We start from the raw sequence: 27,666 nt of genomic DNA on the forward strand, positions 1-27,666 counted from the left end.
CCTGTTTACTCCGCAGGCGCTTTTATTTTCGCCCTAAGCCCGTAAAACAGGTGCCCAAAGCAGATGACCTCTGCGGCTGAGCAGACACACGCCTTCGGTACTAATGCTGGACCTTCTTTTTTGACCATGTGCTTGCATGTGACTGCGGAGCGCCCGCCCACGAGGAAGTGCCATAGCGTTTTTCTTCCTCTGGGGCGAAGAATAGCCAGCAGTATGAACTACCGCACCGCGCACTCATTCGCAAGGTCACCTTGGTTCACAGCAAGAGCGCGCCCGCTCAGGCATTTTGGCTCAGCTGCATGATGTGGTTCGGTGTGAAGCGGCTGGACGCGGTAACTTTGGGTTTTTCCAAACGGGGATGCCGGTGAGCTTTACTCGTACAGTTGTCGCTGTGGAAAAAAAACGAGCCCTACCGCGGCCTAATTTCCAGAAAATTCCTCTGTCAGTCTTGTCTGGTGCATTGTTCGATCTTATGGGGTTTAAAAAAATTGGGCACATAAATACGTTCTCCCCGCTTAACTGCGGCTGACACAGGTTGAAAACGCCAGATCCCACCCCGTGATCGCGTACGCTACCGAGCGCACATCTACCACGGCGGGCCGTGCTTGGACGGAACAAAGGAACGGCACATTGGCTGACACAAACAGGCATTTATTGCTGCAACAAAAATAACGCCAGCTAGCGACAAAATACGCAGAGGAATAGAGGCCGTCCAACTCACCAGCAAGGTTACGAGCGAATGTTCGCCCACTCTACGGCAAGGGATACTCCGAGGCCGGACGGGACGAGATACGGGAGTGAGTCTCCCCGCCGCTTCCTCGCCCCGCTGGCGAAGAGCGGAGCCGCGTGCGAAACGTCCGCTCGCGTCGACGATCCCAGCCGAAGAGGATGCTGCCTCGTACGCGCGCGCAGCAGTCACGCCATCCGTGACGCCCTCCCTTGTTAGTTAGGGAAACGAACTAGAAAGCTGGCCAGTAAGTTTGCCAGAGACGAGGAAGGAGAAAGAAAGAGCATTAAACGACAGGTTAAAAACGTCGAAGGTAAAAATTGGATAGATTCAATGTAAAAGAAGCTTAGTGTAGAACTATATCGATGCTGGAAAAGGCAGATCAGGAAGGAAACTTTTTATGATAACTCAAAAGAGGCATTGCCCTCCTCTTTGAAGGTTGGTAAGGGTGTCTTAGAACGCGAAGCTACAGAAAAAAATTTAACGAAAAAAATGACACATGTGCTGTGTATGGTAAATCTGTAGAAACAATAGAACACCTCATCCTAAAATGCGATGGTATCCATCCCGATGTCGATGCAGGCACAGTCACTCTTCCTGAGGCCTTAGGGTTTAGAGATAACAATAGTCATGTAAATAAATCTGTGGTAGAAATTAGCAAAAAGCGATTGGAGCATTGGTGGCACAAAAGCAGAGAGGTGACATAAGTTTTAAAGTGTAGGAGGACGTTTTTTTAAAGGAAATGGCGTATTGTATTAACAACATACAGCAGAGTAAACAAAAATAAAGGAAAAAAACAGCATAGTGGCAACAACCACTGCCCCGTTTCAAAGGGGATGCTCCTACCTTCCATCCATCCATCCAAAGGGTAGTTAACCAGGGAAAGTCACGTGGCGCCGTGGGAGGGTGCACCGCGGGAAAGCAAACCACAAAATGGAAGGCTGCGGTGCTGAGTCCCCGCAATCTTAACCACGTATTCCTCCGGCTGCCCGCTCGCGTTCCTGCATAGACTGTGTGCGACTATATAATATAGCGCCCTTCGTTTTCGGGGTTTTATTTTTTACTCAAATAAGGGGGGCGGGGGGAGGGGGGTAAAGGTGCGCGTATTGTCTGAGCTCATATATGCGTACAAATCTTGTTATTCAGCAAAAGCTTCCATAATTCGGTGTTTTCTCGCAGAAAAAGACGGTGCTTGTTTTTGTCCGGGACACAGGATGCTCTTTTTGTCGCTCAATATTCAATTTAAAGAAATGTAAGTGACAGCTTGCACCGTTTACCAAATAAGGTATTTTTTTTCTCATTTGCTTCAGTTATTTCGCCGAGGAGGTTGCCCTATCTCCTACGCAACGCTTCCATTATATAACTTCACTTTGTGCAGCCAGCAGTACACTGGGAAAACATTCATTCAACATCTCATACAACGACCATTTTCAACGCGCAAGGGCCCTCTAGCAGGCCGTTGTTTTAAGCGTGGGTAGCGCTTGGCACGACGACGCCACAAAACGTCTCGTCAGTGCACCTGTTCCGACCTCTCGTGCCTAAAATGTACCTTTCGAACTTATCCCCGACATGAGCCGCGGGGTGAAGAGGAAACGTTAAAAGAGGCTTAAAATCATCCGTTAACTTAAAACAGCCTTCTGCAATAACCGCAAAGCATACACGAATTATCTTACGTTATCTTCAGCTGGATTTTCTAGAAAGCGCATTTTCGGCTAGAAATCGGACCTAACCCGATTTTTGATCATTTTGTTGGGCGGGATGCAAGAATCGGGTAAATCCTGGTTTCAACCCAAAACGAAGCACCCTACATACACGGCATAGTACGGTGCGATAGCATGAGGACAGGGACCTTCATGAGTGCACGTTAGACAAAGAACTGCCCCCCCCCCACCCCCCCCCCCCCCACCCCCCCTGGCATTCGCCGCACTGTCCCGCAGAGACAGGCAGCGCTGAATATAGTCGGCGAATTTGCGGGATCACAGCCACGCCCGCCGTCGCGTAAACGCTGCCGGGAAGTTCGCTGTCGTACTCTGCTCGTCGGGGACGCACGCCATGGGCCGGGAGGCTGCTGCGCCACCGAAATACGTGAAATACTCGCATGCAGCCCGGCAGGCGTGGGAAACTGCGAGCCGCGCCGGAAGCTCGCCCCGGAAGGACGGGCCGGAAGTGCGCCGGCTGAACGGAGTAGCGTGCACGCCAGCGACCCACATTTGCCGCCGTACACCTTCCCCGGACTGCCAACATGTGTGCGCCACCGGGCGGCATGTGGCAGCAGGCGTTCAATCACGCCGTGCCTTGGACGTCGCTTCGGGTGGAAAGGTCGCCGGGGGAGGCTGGCGTCAGAGAAAGCCCTCAACGAAGGAGAAACGGAAAAGGACGGCTTGGGGGACAGACAGGGGGCTGAAGGCGCAACCACTGTTCGACCACTCGAACTAAAATCTCGTGACATATGGTGAGATGAAACGAATCGTTCGATTGTGTGGGATTTTTATCTTTGTGGTATGCGTTATGTATACCTTTCACGGGAGTTTTAGCGAAGCATTTGCAAATTCAGCGCCTTCTCCGTCCCAGGCTGTCGACTAGTTCCGTGTTTCTGACATTTCCTCGAGTGACGCCCTGCGGGTCCCATCAAAACGCAAGCAGGCTTAAAATTTCATGCCGATACCTGATTACCGTGTGTGTTGGCACTGCAACAGCTTCAGAAGCCTTGATGCCTCTACCGGAAGCCACGTCTCGTCCGGTCTTGTGAAGTCACTTCCCACTAGTCAAAGGGGGAATGTTTTGACCGACGACGCACTTTTTCCCCCATGCGTTTTTTTTTAACGCAGTTGCATTGATAAACACTTTTTCCGTCTGTGTTTTTGGCGGCTTCATCCCACATCAGGATAGCACATCCCTGAACGCGAGTCGGGCGTTGCCTGAGTTTGTGACAGCGCTGGCTGTCAGTGCGAATGTCCCGGTACAGAGTGTGTGTAGTCGTCGTCGCTGCCGTCGTCGAGGGGCATCCGTGCAGCTAATCGGATGGGGCGGGCAGCATAGCGGAAAGGGAAGAGCCCCGCCGCGCGACAGGGGCGCCATCACGTGACCACCGCGTGCACATTGCCCTCCCAAGACAAGCGGAGTAAAGGTTCCCGGGAAATGCGTCGTGATCGCGAGCAGAGTCTCATTATTTAATCGCCGCGGTGGCTCAGTGGTCAGGGCGCTCGGTTACTGATCCCGAGTACATGGGTTCGAACCCGACCTCGGCGGCCGCGTTTCGATGGAAGCCAAACGCAAGAGGCGCTCGAGTGCTGCTCGATGTCAGTGCACGTTAAGAACCCCAGGTGGTATAAATTATTCCAGAGCCCTCCACTACGGCACCTCTTTCGCTCTGTTTTTGTCCCCCCACCCCTCCCTTACGGCGTGGTTCGCGTGTCCACCGAGATATGTGAGGCAGCGACTGCGTCCTTTGCCTTCCTCAAAACTAGTTTTCAATTTTCCAATCTTTTTTCGTTCATTGGGACTCGCAGCACTTTCGCGAGCATATCTGGGCCCGCGAGTGCCCCCGATCTACCGCAAGTGCGCGGAGCGTGCGTCTGCGGGATTAGGCCGCGTTGGCCGAGTGCACCCAGAGAAGTGATTGTGGTAACTGCTGGCAGTTGCCCTGCAAGTGGCTTGTCATTTAGACGGCCGGCCTGCTGCCGGGCGTCTTTTCCTCTCAGCGCTGCTCAGCACCTTTCCCCTTTCTCTGCTAGTCTATAAATACGCGTCGCGAACGGCAATAAACGTTCTTGTTGACCGATGATTAGAGCACTCGTTCTGCGTGTGGATATACGATGCAACGGGGATCTGTAGGTGGCGTTTCCAAGGCGAGCAACGTTATCTTTAAGCCGCACGTATGTCGAAGTTCAAAATGGAGTACCGCTTGCCGGGAGCATAGAACCTGTCGACGGTTGTTATTTCCGAATGGGTGGATGGAAGGTAGCATTGAGCGCCCCCTTTGAAACGGGGTGGTGGGTGTTTCCACCATGTTGGCTTTTTTTTATATTTCTTTAATGGTGTAATAAATCGGTCTGTAACGTCGCCATTTCCTTTAAATACAGTTTTCAATCCTGCACTTCCAACCTTCTAACGTCTCGGCTATTGAGCCATCAATCTTCCAATCTCCTTTTGCTAACTCTCTACCGCAGTGGAAGCATCTGGTCGGCGCAAGTTGCCTGCCCAGCTGGGTCGCTCTCAAAATAGTCGCTGGGCGACATGAGCCGCCATCTGATTTAAGCGGTCTCTTCTTCCGTGTGAGCCAGTCATTTCATGCACGGAAGAATCGTCGAAGGAAAACGTCAGCATGTGGGATGTCAGAGTGATTGGGATCGGCTTTGTGGCCGCTGTATCCGTACAGCTTGCCCTCCTCGCTAATCATAGACAAAGGGGTTGGGGCGAGGCGTTGCGGCTACGGGATTCTTTAGAAAGCCTTACGAAAGCGTAGTCTCTGCGCAGTGCCGAAAGACACTCAGCCGTGTGCGCAACGACAAAACTATATCGAAACGTAATTTAAGCCAACTCTGCACCTCATCTCATTTAATTTCATTTATTGTTTTTTTGGTTCTAGAAATCGATGAGCTTAAAGTAGTCGAATGTGTGAAACTCGCGGGTAAAGCATGCGAACTCCTTTCGGTCTAGCGTTTGATATAGTGACGTAATCGCCGATTGAAATCAAGACGGAAATCAAGCTTCTCTGCAGCGCACAGCTCCGAGTCGGGGGCGCATCACGACGTCATCGAAAATACCAGTACATTTGCTACGCCCAAACCCTTGCTTTCAAGGGGGAAAGAAAATAACGCCACCGAAGGCGAAGGCATCGGAGTATTCTTTGGTAGCATCCGACTAGGCACGGCAGGGTGTGGTTGGCGGCAGCGTAAGCTTCAAATCTTGCCTTCCGTGGCTACACACCGAGCTTCTCCGCACTGCTCCGGTGCAATGGGGAGAAGCCTCAGAATTTAATCGTCGTTTATGTCACTATTCGAAGTGGTAGCGCAAAAACACTTGGCATGCTTTACCTGCAGCCTGTGTAGATTTGAATCCTTGAATTGTGCGGAATTCTCTAAAAGTGTTGCGGTTGCCCTTTGAGGGCCCGAAGGCATTACGTAAAGGCGGAGGAGGGGCTTATTGGTCTGCAAAAGCGAAGTGCGCCCAAAACCATGCCTAAAAATATGCATAAGAGTAGAAAAAAGTAACAAAAGCAGCAGGCATGACAATAGCCGTAGTATCGAAATCAAGAAAATGAGCCCAGAACACAAATGCCCAGCGTTAATAATTAACCACAGGCGATTTTTTACCGGAAGTTTTGGTCTCTATCAGCACCAGCGCTGAAGTGCACCTTGACGTCCCCAACTGGCCAACCTGGACTACTCCATTCCCGATGACGTCGGCGGCAAGTATTGATTGTTCATGTGAACAACCATTCGGTTCGGTGACGTCAGAATAATTGTGGCAAGTGCACCTTGACCTCACTAGATGCAGGTGGAAATGCCGAGTGAAACGAGCTGTTGGGCCAGTTGGTCGCTCTCTTGTGTCATGTAACACAGGGACGAACGCTTCTCTCGTGATCGTGTTTCTTCGCGGCAGTTATACAGGAATGCTGAGCGTCATTAAATTGTGTTCCACCCGACGCTTGCAACTGAAACTTTCTGCAAGTTGTTGCCAATTACGCCCACGTAACAAGCCGCGCCGTTTGTTTGCGTCCGAAATGTTGTGTTGGTACCCCTTTCACAGCGGCGCACCTCCTGGCTTCCATCCATTGAACGGCCGCTCCATGTCCACGTGCCTCTTGCCTTCTCAGCACTTCTGATCATTGGGGCGATCTCTGGCATCTTTGAGCGCTGCGACCAGTGGTTTCTTTGGAGGTTCCCGAGGGTTATAATGATATTAAAGCCATGGCACGTGCATGCTGCATTGCAGTACGTCAATGTAATCCGGTGTTTCCAGCAGCGAAGCACGGGCGGCGTTCCACTGGGATGTGTTTGCTGCGGTGTTTCACTGCTCCATGCAAGAGGCGCGTAGCCAGAAATTTTTTCGGGGGGTGCCCAGGGCAACTTTATTATTAGAGGGAATGGGGGAGGGGGGGTTGGCTGCTGGGTGGTACATCTCCAAAAGTTTACAACTGTCTTTTGATAGAATCGAAAGGGGGGAGGGCGTGAGCTGTGTTTCGAGAGGGGGTGGGGAGGCTCGCTCCTACCCCCTCCCCTCTTGGATACGTGCCTGCCATGCAATGAGCAGAGATGCGTGTTTCGTCCCGACGTACTGCTCTGTAGTGGAAATGCAAAAAATCTGCGCATTGCTTTGTCTCCTCTTCTCCTACCTCCCTCGTTATGCTTTGTTAGTGTGGGCCGTGCTGGGAGGAGTGTGTGTGTACCAGGAGGCGTACAGGAGTGAGGCGGGCATAGCACGCGACAACGCAGCGGCAGGCTGCCCATTCAGTTGGCTACACGCGCGTAGCTGGCCTGTCTCTGCCCTGCGGATCGAGGGCCTGTCTCCACTCTTTTCTTGCTGTTATCTCGGCTCTTCCCGGGAAAGCGGCCGTTCCGTGGCCACCGTGCGCAGCCGTCGCGTGCCTAGCATCTGCGCCCCGATCGAAGAGGCGGGGGGCAGCAGTCTGCCGCGTCTAGCCGCTGCGGCTGCGCGCTTTTTTGGAGGGTGCCGCTGCTGCCTTGCTCGGGCGTGGCGTCGGGGTTTCTTGGCCTCGCTGCGCTGTGCTTTCGTGTGCCCCTACCGCTGCGAAAGTGTACGGTCGCGCATTGGTCGACTCGAGTGGCTTGGCTTCGCTGTTTCTACCGTCGTCTGTTTCGTTTACGTTGATGGATTGATTGTACCTCGTGAAAGTTTATTTCTTAAAGACGATTCGGTAGGCGGTCTAGAAGAATACGCGCATCCCAAAGGCTGGCCTCGTCGTTGTCTCCTCTAGCCCGTGCCATCAAATCAAATCAATATTTATTCGTCTTTGTTTGGCACATGATTTTTTCCTGTCCAAACTAAGCACAGAGTGGTTGTTCAGGCAGTACGGTGAATCACCGAATGTGTACAAAAAATTACACACAAACAATGAAATCAGGCACACTAGTACATGCGTATTATGCAAACAATTATGTATACATATTGAGCAAATAGAAATACAACTGGAAAAAAGACAACCAAAAATGAACAGAGGACATCGATTAACAGCTTGAAATGAGCCATTTCTAAACAAATCTGAAGCAAAACAGGGAAAGTAGAATACCGCATGCGAGAGGCCTGTCTGTGGCGTTTCCGCTTTCAAACTCCGACGTTGGACCACAACGAAAGCATTAAGTGGCGCCAGGTGCACTCGACGGAGCAAGCTAGGCCAGGCCCCCCCAGGAGGTTCGTGATATGTGAGAAAGTGGCTGTGAAACGAGATACCATGTTTTGCTACGTTGTAAAGATCCTCCCAGGAGTATAGCTTATCGTATTTGTGCCATAGGGATTTACGGAGATGGGTAAAAGTGCGAATCTTCATGCTGGACCCGGCTGGACGATTGTTCGCCTAGAGGTAGGCATAACGATCTGTGAAAGGCCCGCTATTGCACCTAATAGGGGCCTATTTTGAAGCTCAATAAATGGTGAAATATCCGCCGCTTAGTTCCCTAGAAGCACCTACTCTAACAGTAGTACTCGGAACCAGAGTAAATCCACGAGCTCGGTGGTGTCCACCACCCGCCTCATCTGGAACGCCATGCCCTGTGTTCATTCAGCTACGGCTGGTAGGCATTCTTCGCCGAAATGCACGACGGATATGCAGGGAAGCAGGAGACAGACGCATTGCTCGCACTTTTTCTTGCCCCTTTCTCTCGGTAGCTTGGCTCTCTAACCGCACTGCCCTGGGCTGGCGGTGAAACTTTGAAAGCCAAGTGAATCTAAGTACTTGAGCGGTCTCGTTTACCTCAGTGTGGCGCAAGTTGTCAGTACTCATTCATACACTTCTCAGATTTGCTAGCTGCCATGGGCTGTAGTTTGGGCCCGTAACCAGACCGAACGGACGTTTCTTTGCGGCGAGTTCACGGTGCGGTTGGCGCTGAGCTTTTGGGTCAGGGAGAAAGCGATGCGATGGGACGGCAGTCGAAGAACGTGTTCCACGCCCCTCCGCGATGGGTGGCGGTGCTGCCGAAGGCTTCGACGCATGGGCAAATTTTTTCCGTCACGTCTCACTTTTTTCTTCCATTGTTTTGCGCGAAGAAATGAGTGAGGGAACTCGGGCGTACCAGTATTGGCAAACAGAGCACACGCATAGCTCGTCCTTTTCGATACGATTCGACGCCACGATTATCACGTAATCGTAGTGAATTAACGTTCTTGCGGCCTGGTTGGTTCGTTTCAGCAAAGAGATACTACTGCGCGAGTAAGGGTGGCGTTTTCGCTCCCGTGTCTCCTGTCCTGTCTTAATCGCGAAGTCCTACCTTATAGCGTAATCAGTCGCGCTTTTGAACATTGGGAAACCATACGCTTCACTCGGCGTAACGTCGGGCGCAGCTGCGCGGTACGCTGTTCCGAGAGAGGCGGGGCTCCCTGCTCGTCCGCGCCTTTCTTTCTCACCCCTTCGCTCTGTCTGTGCGTCGCAGGCAATTCTCGCTTCAGCCCATGACGCTAAGCGCCGTCGATCACGGAAGCGACTCAATCGATCTCACGGGCCTCCGAAGGCCCGCTTTGTGTCTACGTGCAGCACTGGTGCTTGTCTCGTTGTGTCTTTGTCGTTTCTTTTTTTTTTTCCTGGCTAGCCATTCGCTTTTTGCCGGGGTCCCCTTGCATTTGGCATGAAGGACGAGCCCTGATCGCAGGACGTCCTGTTCAGACCGTAGAAAACACCCGGGAAACGATGAGTTGCAGATTCAGCTGTTATGCGGCAGTCCTCTGTTACTGATGCATTTGAGACATTAATGCGGTTTGCTGGTCGCCGAAAAGAAAGCGCAATATTTCCGTCACATGGGTTCATGCGCATGTACTGTAGTGATAAATATGAGAGGAACGAAGTTTTTGCCTTTATTTATTGATTTCTGGACCGATATGCGTGCAAACCAGTTTTGTTTTTTTTTGTGACGAGTTTTCGTATTGCCGTAAAATTTCCAAAAGTAATTCTTCGATGTAGTGGAGAAATAACCAGTAAATTCGCAGTTTTGTACAAAAAGCTTGTCCCCTCCCCTTTTGTACACGAGCCACTACTGCACTGTGTGGTGCGCAATGCAGCGCATTTGGCTGCTGGAGAATGTTCCGATCGCGGACGGATGCATTGTATTACGGAACTGCGGTATCAGGCCATTACGCAACACTTCATTATCCGTGCGAGCTGCATCGGCTCTTGGTTTCGCCGTTATTTCTTTCCTTCCCCCCCGGGCGTTTGTGCAGAAGCCTCTGTCTGAGCTGCCACTCGCGCCTTGGCTGCTATTGGGCTGTGAGGTGGCTCTAAGGAACTGTATGCAGCTATCTGGAGCAATCGTCGATGCTTCCGTTTCTTTTTTTTTTTCCATCACTTCATTCTTTGCTTGTAGGTTTCCTTTCGTGATGCTTTACCGGCTGCACATTTCCTTCCGCTATAAGGAGGGTGAGCGAGAGAGAGAAAAGATCTCCGTCTCCATCTCAAATTTAACAGATTCGCGCATGCGATAATAAAAATTGCAGCCTACAGCATATATATACGCATGAAGACCGCGGTCCTCTTTAGTTCTCGGCTGGAAGGGGAAGGAGCGCTTTCCCCCCGCCTCGCAGTACCCTGGCTTCGCGTCGGTAATTTACTTGCCTCTTTGCGCTCGGCATCTCTATTCAGCGGCAGAGCGCGTCTCCCTTTTAAGGGGGGGCTTTGGGCACGTGCGTGGTCTGTCAAATCCGCGCTCGACGCGCCGCGGTCTGAGCTGTCGGCCCCATTTTTTCGCCGCCGTTCCGACGCTCTGTGGCGACGACCCGGGCGCAGAAAATAACCGCGTCGCGCGCGGGCTTCTAGCAAAGACGCCGCGCTCCCTTTGATGGCCCTCTTCTGCCGCCGTCCATCTTTTCCCCCCCATTGTGCTCGAGCGCGAGAGAATGCGCACTCCGGTCTCGCCGGAAAAAGGCGGCGTTTCTGGCGGCTTCTGCGGTCGGAGACGCTGGAGTGCGAAGCGCCGGATCGCAAGGTCGGCCATCGCCACTTCTGCTCAATGGGGGCCCGCAGCGAAGGCGAGAGCGACCACTTTGTAGGCGAGGCGCTCGTTGGCGGCGATAATACGCTGCCGCGAGCGGAGTGTGTGTGCCGCAGCCGCCACCCTGACCGAGTTGGGAACAACATATAACGGGGCAGTCTGGCTGCGGATCCCCCTAACCCGAGACGGCCATTGTTCACTACACACACACGCCTGCTTTTCTGACCGGGCTCCCCGGAATGTTCGCCCCACAATGGCCGCCGGGGAACGCGCAGTGCTGCCGCGGCAAGAAACAGCGCGTAGGAGCAACGCTCCGGAGAAGAGGCAGAGAAGTGCCTGGCATCTAACCGAGCTTGATTGCTATGATCGCGGAGTATGCGTGCTAGCAGCATCTGGAACGTCGCCATGTAGCGGCCTCAGATGTATGAGGGCCAGGCGTTGTCGACGGCTTACGACCAAGACGCTTGCCGTCAATTTGCGCTTTGGCACGACGCTTTGCGAATTCGCTGCTTGCTGCAATCAAGTGCGTACGCTCAAGAAGCAACGATAGAGCTTACCCCTACCGGCGTGTGTAGCATTGCGCTCCGTTGTTGAGCGTTTATCGCTAGTTCACCGTTTGAACTCCCGGCGAATGCAAAGAGGCGATTTGGTCGCAGGGGCGGATTTACGGGTCATTCTTGGAGGACGCGGTTTGGGGCGAGGGTCCCGACGTGAGTGGTGCGTTTCTTGGACTTATTTGGCCGGAAAATGGGGCTCGGCATGGTTTTCCTGTGTAAAATTCCTCGCTTTTGTGGGGGGGGGGGGGGGGGGGGAATATAGGTTTCTCCAGCTTGCTCGAGCAAACCAGTGTTGTGCTTCTTCTAATCGTCGTTCCCTGCATGTTTCTTTTCTCGCTTAGTTTTGCGATGGGAATAAGAACAATAATCGATTCTCATTTTGAAAGCAAAGGGAGGGTGGCACCAAATTTGGGTCGCATGAAGTTCTCCCCGCACTACATCATTTAGCGCGTGACGAGCCCTGCGATGGAACTCACCCGGCCGCCCGGGAAGGTCATTCGCATGCCAGATAATAATAATAATAATAATAATAATAATAATAATAATAATAATAATTGGTTTTTGGGAAAAGGAAATGGCGCAGTATCTGTCTCATATATCGTTGGACACTAAAACCACGCCGTAAGAGAAGGGATAAATGACTTCCGCTTCATCATTCCGCTGGAAGCGTCGGCAAAAGCAGAAGGCAGCAGATCGTTCGTTTTAACTAGGCAAAATTCGTAGAAGCACACTCAGCAGTCCAACCCGATTTCGGCATTGAATATTGTTGAGCAGCTGACGCGACCCTTCTACATCTGGGTGACATTTATTCAGGGTGTGTTGCGAGACAGTTTTATTACTTACAATCCATAATTCGTACGCGGGCGACCAATGCGCAAGTGATCCTTACGTCGGTTAAAACGAATGTTCGGATGTTTGCATGATTTATATATCGTCGCCATGTGGTGGAGTTCGCTCGTGTTCATTCACTTCATTCGTGTATCTCCACATTTGTGTGCAGGGGGCCGAGGAAAAGGCTGCATGGCGGCAGCTTGAGGAGTCCTGGACCCCATTTTGCATGCACCTGCACCTGGAGTGCACACTCGCGCAACTTCTAAGGCAGTGACACAAGGTGGGCTTTACATTTATGAAGGCGGGAACTTGGACTAGTTGGAAAGCGTTTGAAATCATTCTGCTAGGGCTTTGTGAGCACAGGAGACAAAGAGCGTTTGTCCTATGTGTTTGTGTTTTGTCTCGTGTGTTCACTAAGCGCCAGCAGAATGATTTAAATGGCTTTACGTTGCACCGCTTAGTGCAGAAAGCATGGCTGAGAGTTACGGAAAGAACGCGAAGTATAGCAAGGCAGTACTTGACGATAAAACACTGCCCATATACAAATGCAAACGCAGGAGGGATCTGAAGAAGCAGGTTCCTGGTGACGCCTCTGAAGAGGAAAGGGTAATTACCAGCGTGGTTTAGGGAATAGGGCTCGCAAAGCCACTGAGCAACGTGGCTCTGCCTGAACGGGTCTCATCCCCAAATGGAGGCTTCTCAGATGTCTTCGTTCACGACACTGGAATGGACCGCAAGTGGTGACGCTGCCGGTAGAGACGCTTTCGGGTGCTTACACGAGCTGTAAGAGAGCACCTTTGGGAAGCAGGACTCTCCGCGTTTCCCCCTTTGCGTCGGAATGTTTCGTGAATTTTTCGGGACCATTCGCCGCTTCCTCCGGCGACTTGTTCCAGGGCGGCCACTGACGACACCCGGGGCGAAGGCATGCGACAAAGTGACCATCGCAGGACGCCGCTGTGCACGTGACGAAACCGGTGGGCCCATCGCGCCGCTGCAGCCGGCCCTCGTCTTGCGCGTCGCGCAGGAAGACGCTCGTTGCGACCGTCTCTCGCGATCGCCGCCGTCCGTCCGTCCGTGACGCGTTTGTCACTCTCGCGGTGAGCAGCAGAACGAGGGGCGCTGTCGGCATCTCGTCGCGCGGCGCGGCTTCATGATTATGGCGCGTTCACACTTGGACATTCGGCGGCGAGAGGAAGCGGAATCCGCGGCCGCCGAAATGCTGTCTCGTTCACACATCCCGGCCACCGCATCGCCGCTCATCGTGTGTGTGTCGTCTGCTCACGGCGTTCACAGATGTGGCAAGAGGTTAATCGATGCTGTCTACATACCAAAACCTTATGCACGCTTGCGTACGCTAAATGCAGCTATTTTGTCGGACGTTACGACATTTCTAACATTCTCACTTTTTAAACACCCAGTGGCGCCATCTGGCGGTTAGGACAGGAACCATTGTTGTCAACAACTCGACGCCCCTCTTAAGCCTAAAAGGCGAAGAATCGTCACCCGAAATAAAAATTAAAGCAAATTTATCGCTCCAACGTTTTATGGGCGAGATAAGACAAAGCGAAAGACCGCTGGCTCTTTTATGGCCTGTGAACGTGCTGAAAAATGCAGTAACAGCGACGAATCCAGACCGCGGCGGCTGCGTTTTTATGGAGGAAAAACGCTAAGGCGCCCGTGTGCTGTGCGATGTCAGTGCACGTTAAAGATCCCCAGGTGGTAGAAATTATTCCGGAGCCCTCCGCTACGGCACCTCCTTCTTCCTTTCTTCTTTCACTCCCTCCCTTATCCCTTCCCTTACGGCGCGGTTCAGGTGTCCAACGATATATGAGACAGATAGTGCGCCATTTCCTTTCCCCCAAAACCAATTAAAAAAAAAAAAATCTAGTCCGAAGCGAGGCGTCCTGCATCGAAGGGCGCCGCTATGTTTGTTGCCGCGGGTACTCGCCTTCCTATTGGCTGACGAGATTCGGCGGATATTTTTCCGGCGGCAGAATTCGGTCCTGGACCGATCGGCCTTTCTGCTGGGTATTTCGGCGGAATCTCTGCCGCGGAAGCGGATTGCGCTCGCTCTCGCCGCCGAATGTCCAAGTGTGAACGCGCCATTAGGCTCCTGTGCGGGAGCCGGTGCTGTACCGACGCGTAGGCACGGCATAGACACGGCACAGGCACGCTGTCGCCCAACGTTTGCGCATATGCAGCGGGCGGACTGTGAACCGCTGTTGTGCATGACCGGCGAACTACATATAAAGGGTTCAGTCGCGATCAGTCGGGATTGCAGTGCTGGAAGCCCCTCTATGGAAACTCGTCCAAGAAGCCCAGCACGCCCTGACTGATTGGAAAACGTTTTTGCAATCCCTTTATAGGTCGGCTCTATTCGTGGCATCTGTGCTGACGCGCGGCTCAGCTGTAGGACGCATACTCATGCAATGTGACGGGCGCGGGTTTGGCGTACGTACAGCGCGCATCTTCAGCAGCGTAGGCCGGAACAGGTGTCCCGATTGAACATGCCGCGTTGCCTTTGGCCGTGGCTCCGTGTCGGCCAGAATGGCGGACGATGTGGCTTGAGGACATACTCCCCGTTGCCAAAGGTCGCGTTCTCCGTGGTCCATTCTTCAGGTACACGCGAGGTAGAACTGCATCGATTCACGTCTCGGGTGCGACGTCCGACAGCCACTTGTGTGCGTCGCAAGCAGCACAAAGCAGGTGTTGGGGCGGGAAAGAGAGAGGGGGAAGGCTTTGTGTATCGCGGGCGTTGCTTTCTTCTCGTCACGTCCTTTCTCTCTCTCAAGCGGCCAAGAAACCGCGCGCGCGCGTTCGCCCCGAAACCGGGCTAAGCAAACTCGCGGGCCGAGAAAAACGCTCCTGGTCCGAGCAGCGGCGCCGGTGTGCGCTATACGACGGTGCAGGTACGCGCACCTTTTCTTTTGCGGCCGACAAGGGGCCTTCTAACGGGGCCGATTTTCGGGGCCCATTATACGCGCTATATATACGCGCTTGGGGCGCAACTGGTATGCCCGGCTAGAGAAAGCGGCGCTCAACGTCGGGTTGGGAAGTGTGGGACCGTGCGCACCTACTAACGCGGGTCTGCGCGACCTTGCTAGCGCTGTGACGTCACCGGCGCCCTTGTTCGTCTGCGACAGCGTTGTGCCATCTCGTTTTGAGGGGAGTCACTTTGACCCCATGACCTCGGCTGCGCCCCAGACTCTTTATTATGGCGCCTGGCGAGCGACAGGCAGCCCTTGCCGACTGCGCGACTGCAGACGCCACGAGCACGCGAGAGTGCTGTAGTGCAGTGAAGCCAATCGGGGCGAGCGCAGCGATCCAGTTGTGCGGCGAGTTTAGCCGTCTTCATCTTTGTCTTTCTGGAAGGGGAAACAGTGAAAGTGGCGTTGGTTCGCTGCATGGATTCCTGCTTGGTCTGAGTAACGCCTCCAGTGGGAGTTATTTCGTGGCCCTCGGGTACTTGTAGTGGTCAGGGGGCTATAAGGCGCGACACTTGGGACGTTCTTTTCACTGTCTCTCCTGCTTTAGAGTCTTGTTACTATGCTTTCAGGTGAGGCTGTGCAGCTCCTCCTCACGAAGACTTTCGGTCATGTCGGCTGCCGAAGTCTCCTTGCTCGAGCCCCTCGAGCAGGGCGTACTGTCGCCGAGACGAGGTCACTACTGCGACTTTGCTGCCTTGCGGAAAGGTCTTCGAATGTGCTCACCGACGGTCGCCAGTGTTTACCGCGACATTCCTGGGCGATTCTTTCCTCGTAGGGTGTTCGTAGCCCTCTTGCGTTCAGCGTTCGTCGTGACTGCAGCACGCATGGTCGCGGGGCAGAGCTCCGTCGCGCTGTGCATGCATTCGCGGTCGTTTTCTCCGCAGCCACTTGGCTCGCGTTGCTCTTCGGTCGAAGCATCGCCTTGCTGCCTCCGTAGCCTGGAATTTCGATGGCGACCCACATATCTGCCTCCGTCGTGCATGTGGCGCACAACGCTGGGAATAATGGCGGGGCAGCGTGTAGCGCACTCCGCCCTCGCAGGCACGCCGGTGCGCCTGTTGTTCAAGCATGCCCCGAAGATTGCCTCGGCAGAGCGACGCCTATTCGCGCGCGATTACACGATGCCAGCGGATAAAATGCCTCACCGACCGCTGGGTGCTGGTACGCACGAGAGAGCGAGGCTGGAAATGATAGCACTGGTTGCAGCACCATCTAGTTTCGCGATAACCTAGCCTGCACTGAGGGGAGGCGACAGCGGCGCCGAAATGAGCGTCCCCATACCACGTTGAGGGTCGCGCACGCATGCCCAGCTGGCTCGGCTCATGTTGATTGCGGCGCGGTGCACTCGGCCGCGGCATCTTTAAGATCACCGCTCTGTGGCACTGTGTCCAGCGGCATGCACTGCATGTCGACACTGCGGTAACCAAAGCGTCGGGAGTCTAAAATCGGTGAAGGAAATAGGCGTTTGTGCAACCGTTCACTGCGAATTCTGCTCCGAGGTTTGTTATTGTCAAGCTTCGAAGAGTATTGGACCGTGGATTGGTGTGGAAGCCGGCAGATGTGCACACGACACGGGCATTCGGGTCTGGTTGCAGCGGCAGCTGGGGCGGCCATGCGCACAGCGGCTTCTCCTGGAAGACCCCCTGCGCATGCGCCGTGAAGGTTCCCCGCTGTGGCTCTGCAGTAAGTCCGTGCAGGAGGGAATTTCGCAAGCGGCTGCGCTTTGTGGTCGCTCTCTTACGCGATCTATAGATAGGTGCATAACTTACAGAGCAGTCTGCATTCAGCAGCAGCCGAGTTTGTCCATTGCAGTCGATGTCCATTTCTGTGGTAATCTGCGCTCATCCTTGGTTTCGATGAGTAGCAGCCCTGTTGTCTGAATTTTATTTCGTCATCAGCGCACCTTTCTGCCAACCCTGAGACGTGCGTGGATTTGGCCGTCGTTGCACATCTTTGTTCTTTTCGTCTTGCAGTAGTGCTCCAGCTGCTCCATTTGCACCATTCTGATACATTTACGTTTTGCTGCTCCAGGCTGCTCCAAAAGCGGCAACTTCATCAATATTGCGCCTTAGCTGCGCCAAAAAGAAGACGCGGTCATTGGAAAGCGAATATTTTTGGAACCATTCGGCTTTCAGTTGGCATCCTACTAAAACGTTTCCGCTGTTAGCTATCCACTGGCGCTGGTGGGCAGGCTTGTGGTAGAATTTAGCAGCCAGTTCATTGGCACACATGGAGGAACGAAGGAACTCGGGAGAGGTGGTTTAGTCTCATTGTTTGAAGCCGGCTCGCCCCCCCCCCCCCCCCCCCCCACCCCCTACTTGCACGCCGTCTCAACGTGCTTGCGCATGCACAGCAGGCATTGGAGCTGATAACGCCGCTGCGCTCAGCCTTACTATTGGCTGCGCCTTCGGCCAAAGACTCCCAATAGTCCTTGCGAAAGCGCATGACTTCCTGCAAATTTTTTGGTGTGCAGCCTGGATAGCGAGAGCCTCTCCTGAGTTTTCCTTCCTCCATGTTCGCGCATCATGTCGGTTGCATCGAAACATTGCATCGTGCCAGTCAACCCTGAAGAACAAAAGCTTGGAGCAGGTCCAACGAGGTCAAGCTTTGTTGGAACAAGGGAATTTCAGCCTTGCTGATTCACTTTGCGAGCCTGATGAATTTGTAAAAAGATACCAAGAAGCGTTGAGTGCGAACACGAAAAAAAGAATGGTTCAAGTGAACGTGTCCATTGGACTTTTATTCAGGCATGCTTGGCTGAACTTGCGTGCAAGACAGTGCCAGCATTAAAAAAATGCCACTATTTTTGTGAGCACTTTTCTTTTTCTTGCTAGCTACATATAGCTGAACCTGATCTTGTTAGTAACAAACTATTCTGGGTGACTCCTTTATTCTATTCGTGCTGCTCCCTGGTTGCTCCAGAATTATCGTTCTGATACAAAGGAGCTCCAGAATGAATATTTTTCTGCTCCAGAAATTGCTCTAGAACTTGAAATGGCTGGACCACCACTGGTCATGGATTTCTCCTCCTCACTCCTTTCCGGCAGCGGCGTAACTGCTGTGTCCACAACTACTCACAGAACAGCTGCTCGTTTCCCTCGGGAACTCTCGGAAACCAAGGCGTTTTATCCCGTGGCTGTGCGCCTGTGCGCCTCACGCGGACACTGTATAATCTGAGCACATCCCCAGACTGGGGTCCTATACTGCGTCAGGTCGGCGATCATCGTGTTGTCGAAATAATCGAGAGTTGTTCCTTTCACACATCGGCGATACCCACACGACTCGGACCGCTCATAGTTTAGTGAACCTCTCCCAGTGAAATGTTTCAGGGCTGCTGTCGATTGGTCCGTTCCGTGGGTCGCTGGTCCCCGTAGCCGCCTTAATTTTTCGTTTTTCTCCGCGTTTTGGCAACATTTTCGGATACTTTCTTCCGCCTTTCTGTCGAGCAGCACCGTCGTGCATTTATGTGTAACGTTTCGTATGGTGTTCGCATCCAACTGGTGATTTCCCTGAGCTGGCTCGAGCGCATAAGTGGAGGCGGTAGGGGAGGCTCGGTAGGGGGCGAGAGCGAGGACGCTTCGTGGAACCAGCCTTGCACCCAGCCAGGCCGCAGCTGTTCATCAAGTCCCGACGGCCGTGTCGTCTCTCTCTGAGTAGTCCTGTCTGGAACCGCGGTGTGCTCCGCGCGCGCCCAGCCTTCTCCGAAATTCCCTGCTCTCGCCGGTTCCGAGGGCGCGGCGAGCTCGTATTTCACCCCCAGCTCGAATGCATCCCTTTTTGTTTGTTTGGCATGTGGGGCTGGTGGTGCGGAGGATGCCTTTTTCGAGGGTAGAGTAAGCCGACTTTCCGTGGTTGACGAAAGATGCGCCCTATTTCCTGCGCCCGTTGCATGAAGCCCGAGGAACGGTTGGGCTCACCAGCTTGAGATTGTTCCTTGGTTGAGTTGTTCGGACCGCGTCCCGTTCGCCGACATGTGTTGCCGGTACGTGGCGCTGGCGGGGTCCGATCATACACGCAGCCACGACCACTAGTGGTATACCAAAGAGGCGCCTTAATGCTCTGTAGAGTCAACTACTTATGGCTTGATGCGCACACTGTGGTATAGATGGGGCATTGTCGTACCGTGTTCAACCGACAGCGTCAACTGTGGCCGTTGCATAGGCGTTTAAGGGTTCATTATTGCACTCGTTCCAGGATTGTGGGCAGCAGAGTTGGGCAGAGAATGACGCACTGCGCTGAGTGTCCGTTGAACGAAGCTCGCAGCGCACGGATGGCGCGGAGTGTCCCGTGCGCGCACCATAGAACCTTCGCGGACCATACCTGTCGTCACCGAAGATCTCCGGCAGGTTCCCTATCTGTCAAAGCCCTTTCGTCGTTTTCAGCCCTGTTAATTCAATCAGGGCACATACCAGTACCTTCCTCTAGTCTCCAACCGCCGATGTGTATGATCACTGCGCGCGAAATCTTGGTCTGATCTGCAACCTGAGGCGGATTTATGTCTTTTTAGCCGAGGCGGGGGGTCTCTGCCCTGGGAGAGAAATGAAATCCTTTTAAATTCGTCCCTGTTTACAGCACGATGAGATTTGTGCTTGTTACTCTTGGGTGCCGATGAATAATTACGCCCTTATTACAAATCTACTTCATTTTGGGGGACTCCCGTAAACATTTGACCAACGATTACATTACAGCAGTTGGTGGGCAGGGGCACCTGTGAGCAGAGGTGGGCAACCACATGAGCTTTCGACCTCATGAGGTCGACCTCAACCTCAAAACGACCTCAACCTCACATCGTGAGGTGAGGTAGTGGTGAGGTCGGCGACGGCTCGAAATTTTGTGAGTGAGGTCAGCAAATCAGACCTCAACCTCAAGCGTGAGTTTGAGGTTGAGTGAGGTCGAAATGTTGAGGTCGAGACTTTTTGCAGTTGCCACGTCTTGCTCCGACGAGTGCCGCTTCCGAAGCTGAGTTGCAGGGCACCGCCGCAATGTTCATGCAGTGATGACGCTTGGTGCTCGGTTTCCCTTGTTTGGACAACCGGATGCCACAGTTCCCTCTTAGCTACCGGTGCTGCGCCGTAATGTCCGTTCAGTCCGAGCCTACAGGAAGACGCACCCCTCTGGTGTTCCCGGGAGGAGTGTTACTGTCACAGCACGCCACTCTCCCTCCCCCTTGTTCGGCTGGCGTAGCACCCGGCGCCCTGCTGGTCGGCTCGAACTCCCGGGAGCGCGCAAAGCACGTAACTCACGTTGACCCGCAGTAGCTTTGATTGATGCCGCAAACAAATAAGTTCAGTCCAACAACCATGCTATAAATTCGTCGCAGTGCAGATGGCCCAAAGCAAGACTGCTTCGTGTTCATGCTCGTTTCTGGCACTGACGTCATGGCTCTTGCCTTGCAGTCCAATAAAGGCGATCCTGCTGTACATTACAAGCTGGATTAGCAGAAACTGGAGAAACTGGAACTAATCATGCGCACAACCTGGACACATTTCTTATTGTGTAAATAGTTTGTACATATTACTTCTCCCCCTATCCTCTCTTACTGTCCCCTCACCTCTTTCATTTCATTTCTCCATTCTGCCTGCTATCCTTTATATCAGCTGCCCCAGCTCAGGTGCTTCAGTATCGATGGCAGATGCTGGGGCTAGGAAAAATCTTTTCCTTCCTTTTTACTATTTAATAAAAACCACTACCACCACCGCTATGCCGGATAGAGCTAGAAAATGAAATATACTGATATGCGTCTGCATATCCATCGCATTGGAAACTACATCGAAGAGTATCGTGAATATCTCCCCCTCCTCCGAATTTTTGGTAGATGGTGTAGAAGGGCTGCGTTTGTCAATTCCTTGTTCGTGCGTGAATGAGCGAGATGCTTCCAATACGAACAAGTATAAACGAAGCAGGTTGCCAAGTACTGGCACATATAAAGTACTCACCGACGTAAATTGTGGTAGCCGCATATGGGACACCCCTGCCCGCAGGCCATCTACTCTCTGAGGGTTCATCCCAGAGTATAAGCTTCTCCTGTTGCGTGCACATCAATAGTGTCTGCACACACCTTATTAAATAATATCATCATTTTGGCTGTCTTATCTCACAGGATTCTCAGAATTGTTTTTAAGAGAAAAACTTCTTAATCGTTCTTTGTTTTGTTTTTCGTTAGTTTTCTGAGGTCGAGCAGCCGACCTCAACCTCACAATCTGAGGCTTAGGTGAGGTTGAGTGAGGTCAGCAGTGGCCTCAGGAAAAGTGAGGTGAGGGCGTCTAAGAAGACCTCAACCTCAACTGAAGAGGTTGAGGTTGAGTGAGGTCGGCAAATTCTTTTTGAGGTTGTGGTGAGGTCCAGATTTTTGAGGTCAGATGCCCACCTCTGCCTTGAGGTACACGACGTCACTGGAAGAACACAGGAAGACGGAAAGAGCGCTCTTTAGTTTGCGCTCTTTCCGTCTTCCTGTGTGTGTCTGTTATGCGTGCGCAACTCGTCGTTAAGAATGAGCCCCCAATTTAGGAACGCAAAACGTTCACCTTCTGGAACAGCGTGCCCTGCGGGCGCAGAGAATGGACACTGCGCAATTGTCTCCTGTAATTGAGGTGGGCCCTTGTAGTGGGCGCCCAGATAGCTCGGGGCAGAGGATTTCTTCGCCGACGAACGGTGCGAAACTTTCCCCGCTCTGCAGTTCGGTTTTGTTTATGTGACGCTCATGCGCCATCGACGGCTGGATGTGGTTTTCGTATACCACGAGGAGAACTAGCGGCGCCTGTTTGCGAACACAGCGATAACGCGACGCAAAACGCTGACGCGCGAGGCAGGCCGTGCACTGCGAGGGTGCCTGTGATTTTCGTGGCCCACAAGAGCGAGCCATTGTTCGCGCGCACACTGCGGGCGCTTGTGTTTTGCGGGCTGCCTGTCGGCGCCCCGTGTGCGGCCCCTCATCGCGCTTGATCGGCGGCTGTGCGGTCGTGCCGTGGCCCGCGGCTGTCGTCTTTAAAAACGGTACATAGCCGGTGTTGCGGCTAGAGGCATTGACACAACTCACTTTTAATTCTTTTCTGCGCGGAAGGCTTCCCTGCCTGTAGGCGGGAGTCGATAGTGCGCAGAAAAGGTGCCTGCAGCCATTGTTTCTGCGAGTTTATTTTTACAGAAATCAACTAGAAGTCGCGTCTTCTCCTGCCGCCTAACGGAGTACTGGGACAGGTGATATAGCATGTCTGTTCTGTTTGGATGCACTGGACGTGCCAGTTCCGTAAACCTTCGTGGTAGTACGCGCCTGTGGGTAGTGCCGGTCCAGTCCACGCGCAGCTTGGCATCGGCTTCTTTCAAAGCAAACAATCTAGGGCGGGCCTGCTCGTCTGCTCCCCATGGCGTGGCCATCAAATCACGCCCAGCTGTACGCTGCCGTTATCAACAGCCGTCAACAGCCACAACCGCGTGAAGAAATTTCGCTTAAATTTAGCCATCAATTAAAACTATATGAAACCGTCGTTTTTCTGCACTGCTGCCCGCGCGGGTCGACCTATCTGCCCAGGTTTACAACCAAGACGTCACGAACAGTTGCCTGCTTCGTCCTTTCACTAAGGAACTGCCACCGCTTCGCCAAAAGGGACAGTCCTATATCTTCGACTTATATGAGTGACCGTCGCCATCTTGCTGGAGCTGCTCTTCGGAGAGTGCAAGGCAGGAAAAAACTGCGGTTCCACTGTAGGCGCTCACTTTTGCAAAACGAATACGAGAGAGTCCGCGAGCCCGTGCGGAACTGAAAATAATAATAATAAAAAAGAAACGATTGCGAAAGTGCTGCATTGTGTGAAGTAGGCGGCCCTATTTGAACCAGTTATTTCTTGCACTTTTTTTCCTTCAAAGCACAAACGACAGAAGCATTGTTTTTCTGTGTTAATTTCTCGCTTTGGCTTGGGTGCGACCCCCCGTTAACTGAGCCTGGTACCAACATGGCTTTAAAAAAAAAAGCCAGTCGTTGTGGCGTGTACACTCCTTCTCTTGTCCATTGTCTTTTGTGACTGGTTTTTTTTTTCAAGTTACTATGAACCAACTGGCCCGCATTTCAACCCTTCTGCGAACTATTCACTTCAAGAAGGCGCTTCGTACAGCTTTGCAGGCATATTCCGCGCGTTTCCTGTTCCCGTAAGTGTTTGCAGTAACATGGAACAAAAAAAAGTTACGGTGCCCTCTTCAAGTTCGCACGTGCTGCGAAGGCGAAAGCAGCCTGTGACATCATAAAGGCCTTTGAGCTAAAGGACTTTACCTTGAAGCTGTTGGGCCTAAAGTCATTTCACCTAAAGGCCTTTTACCTAAAGGCTCTTACGATAGAGGCCTTTTACACTCGGCAGTGTGGCTTCCATCTAAAGGCTTTTACCCTGAAAGCGTTTACGATAAAGACCTTTAACCCGCCGCGGTGGCTCAGTGGTTAGGGCGCTCGACTACTGATCCGGGGTACCCGGGTTCGAACCCGACCGCGGCGGCTGCGTTTTTATGGAGGAAAAACGCTAAGGCGCCCGTGTGTTGTACGATGTCAGTGCACGTTAAAGATCCCCAGGTGGTCGAAATTCTTCCGGAGCCCTTCACTACGGCACCTCTTCTTCCTTTCTTTCACTCCCTCCTTTATCCCTTCCCTTACGGCGCGGTTCAGGTGTCCAACGATATATGAGACAGATACTGCGGCATTTCCTTTCCCCCCAAAAAAACAATTATTATTATTATAAAGATCTTTATCACTGTCATTAATATGACTCTCATCATTATTTAATAACGTCCTTACCACTAACGCTCTCATTAACTGTCACTATTACTAGCCACTTCTGTCTCGTCTAATGTCTTGGCTTAATTGCCTATGGTCACCCATATTGCTGCCTTATGGTCTGCTGCTAACGTCATGTGAGACCATTGTGACGTCATTAGGGTTTTCGGACCACTGCTGCTGGACAGGGTTTCGTCGCCGATGAGGCATATAATATTTTCGCATTAAAATTGATGCGACGGTTAAGCCGTCGTAACACGAAATTGCCGACAGCCTTTGCGCAGCAGGAATGTATGGTGGGGTCGGCGTTGCGAAACGCCTCCTTCAGCGTGGAGCGGCTGTTGGGTTCAGAGGGTCGAGCAGAGTGCTCGTCCCTGCGCGTCATTGTCGTATCGCTCGATCTCCTCGAGTGCTCGTTCCCGAACACCTGTATATTTATTTATAGCCGCCGCGGTGACCGAGTGGTTATGGCGCTCAGCTGCTGGCCCGAAAGACGGCGGTTCGATCCCGACCGCGGCGGTCGAATTTCGATGGAGGCGAAATTCTAGAGGCCCGTGTACTGTGTGATGTCAGTGCACGTTAAAGAACCCCAGGTGGTCGAAATTCCCAGAGCCCTTCACTACGGCGTCTCTCATAGCCTTAGTCGCTTTGGGACGTTAAACCCCCATAAACTAAACTAAACTAAACCTGTATATTTATCGAATAAATGCTTTTCACCACCACCAGCGGCTCTCCTGCTTGAAGTTCCCCTGGAGTGGTGCTGCTGAGATGTGCCATACATTGTTGTATGTACGATGGACACTGCTCGGCATGAGTGCCTCGCTTACGCATTCAACAAATCAGCACAGCGCCGGCAGCACCACGTCGTGGGTACTGCAGCGCTAGTGATATGTTATGAGGAAAGGAAACGCGCACTAGCTTTTCACTTTCGGCGGTGGACGAAGAGATCAGCCTTGGTGTAGGGGAGGGGACAAAGAAAGCAATGGTGGAGGAGGAGGTTAAACTTTATTTTCGTCGACCAAGGTAGCAGTTGGTGTGGGGATATAGCCCCATCAAGTGGCCAGAGCCCGCGGCGTTCGGCGACTTCTAGGGCTCTTGTCACAACCCGGATCTGTGTGTCCGAGTCGGAACTGAGCAATGCGGCCTCCCACTGGCCTGGATTCGAGAGCTGCAAACCTCGCGGAGGGGAGTTCTAAGGGCAAGCGCAGAGTATGTGGGATAAAGTGACATGTTGGCCACATTGTTGGCAGGAGGGAGAGTAGACCCCAAGGTATATGCGGGCATATATCGCGGGGTTGGGGAAGGTGTTCGTTTGGAGTCGCCTCCACGCAACCTCTTGTGGTTTGGTGAGAGAAATATGTGCGGGGGGATATAGAAGTCCACCTAAGCGGTAGTGCATGGTTATGTCATGAAATACGATCTAGCACTGGAGAAAGGAAGAGAGAGGCGTCTCATAGCGGAGGGCTGCGGATAAATTTCAATCACTTCGTATGTGATTCCTTAACTGCGTGTTCACATCTGGACTTGTGCAAAAACGAATGCAGTCGGCTACTGATGGGGATCTGTTTGCGCGCTCTGACATTTCACAGCAAACAAGCGTCTTGCTTCCATTGACTCGCGTCCACTGCGGCTGCGGTTTACTTAATCCTGCGTGCTCGAGCTGAGCAGCTGAACTTGCTAACTGCATAGCCGTCGCGGCGGGTGCCCACTGAAGCGCTTTGCTAGGTGGCCTTTATGTGCCATCTGGCAAAGGAGAATTGGTTCTGGCTGAAGTGAACTGCACACTAAACAAATTCTCACCCTTACGGGCGCAAATCAGCTGTCCCCGGACGAACATCCTTCTGGGGGCTAAAAAGGGTGCAGAGATCAGCACCGTTCAGGAAGGGTGCACAGCATGAAAGTTTAGAGGGTGCGCATCAGGCCAAGGGTTTTGCTTCATGGGTGGATCAATGTGGAGCACCCTTCCAACATGCAGCATTCGTAGAGGTGTTATGGAAAAGTAGTACCCTTTAATGAGGGTGCAACCATTACATCCTGTAAAGTATCATTAAGTGCGCCCTTCTTTAGGGGTGGTGATCTCAGCACCCTTTTTTAGCACCGAACAATTGGAAAAGGGTGTTCGTTTGGGGACAGCTGATTTACACCCTAAAGGGTGAGAAATTATTTAGTGGTTGGAGTGCAGCTCTGCTGTATGCCCAAGGCTAGCTTTGCACGGGACCAGTCGAATGGTACGCAGTGTCCCGTGTGACACGAGACAGCGTGCAACGCGTATGCGAACCAGTGCAGATTCGTGTCGGGCGGCCGTGGTGCCAGAGGTGCCCCATAGGCAGCCAGCCAGCTCGTCCGTTCAGCGTGCTTGTGTTTCTAAGGCGTGCATGATTAAGCAGCGCGCCTCAGTGGAGGAGGAGCAGTGTGCCCAAACCACGAAGAGCGCGTGCTGGCAGAGTGTCAACGGCCGGTGCATTGTTGCAAGCAGAGAGCTAGACGAGTGAACCCGCGGCTTTCTCCCCCGAAATAAACCTCGGCCCCTGCATCATGCTCGCGGAATCTCCGACGAGGCACGGTGATGCATGAAGCGAGAGTGCTTGCGCGTTGCTGTGGCCGCTCTCCGGAGTCTTGTCTATTGAGGTGGCGGTATATCACTATTATTAAAAGGAACTTTGCAATGGCGACGGCGTCGTCGGTGTAGTCGCGCATACTCCCGCGTTCACCTGCTCGCCTGCTATGGTGCGGCCAGCGGCAGACGCCGGTCGAAGACCTGTTCTCGTGGCACTAGTACAGAAAGACTATACGGCGAGGACTCTTCTGCTATAGGCGCCGCTCGCTGCTGGTTGTTCGGTAGCCGCTGTTCCTCTTCGGTCAGTTTTAAATATTTGTGAATACTCGAGAGAATACGGGAAGTTCATGTCGGTTTGTGGAACAGCTTGGTGCCAGTGCGCATACGCATTGTTTTGCGCATGCGCACTTGCGCCCCGCTTATGCCCCTAACCGATATGGAGTCCCCGTATTCTAAGACTCGTTGATGCTGGATCCTTCACCGGCGGGCCCACTGGTGACATGGCGCCCTCATGCTGTGTTGTCCGTTTGGCTCATTTCCTAAGGCGAGAGGTTTTTGTATCAATGTGACTGCCGGGCGAGCGGGTTATCCCTACCGCCAGTCCAGCATTCGGCGAAAAGGACCTGAAGAATCTCGAGATTGGTTTCCGGAGACATCCGTCGTTGCTGAGCGCCGTGTTGCTGAGGCAGCATTGTGCCCTTGCAAGTCGCAGCACCGAGAGCTGTGCAGCTGAGCGCCGCTCTTGATGCTTCGATGGTTAGGTTTGTCGCCGCGTCCCATTCTTCGGGGTTGCCGCGTGCAGCTGTGCACTTGCTTTGCCGGACACCGGCCGATCTCTGATCCGTATACGCTGTACGCCCAGTGTGTCGTTTAATCATTGCGGCTGTGTTATTGTTTCAGGCAGCGCAGCTGCTGCGCCACTCTCCCAGATGAGCTTGCACGACCGGATCGGGGCCGTTCCGTGTCATCCGCGTCAGCCCCCACGCGTGGGGCATTTGTCGTCCCATGTGTTTCCCTTTTGTTTGCGGCAGCTGCTGGGAGTGGATCGCACGCGCCGGGAATGCACTCACCGCGTGGCCAGCCACGGGTTAGCGTTTG

The 27,666-nt window shown here is 53.0% G+C and overlaps 1 protein-coding gene across 4 annotated transcripts in view; it reads left to right on the top strand.

The window, feature by feature from the left end:
* The window catches only part of LOC144122006 (uncharacterized), a 182,319-nt gene that overhangs the window by 54,527 nt on the left and 100,126 nt on the right, over positions 1 to 27,666 (top strand). For 2 of the 4 annotated variants that reach the window (XM_077655504.1, XM_077655506.1), the window contains exon 2: positions 12,442 to 12,552. The exons of the other annotated variants lie outside the window; for them this stretch is intronic. The gene's annotated coding sequence lies outside the window, so the exon portion shown is untranslated. The remainder of the gene's footprint in view (positions 1 to 12,441; positions 12,553 to 27,666) is intronic. 4 annotated transcript variants of the gene reach the window in all.

The sequence above is a fragment of the Amblyomma americanum genome, chromosome 2 (assembly GCF_052857255.1).
Source record: "Amblyomma americanum isolate KBUSLIRL-KWMA chromosome 2, ASM5285725v1, whole genome shotgun sequence".
Lineage (NCBI taxonomy): Eukaryota > Metazoa > Arthropoda > Arachnida > Ixodida > Ixodidae > Amblyomma > Amblyomma americanum.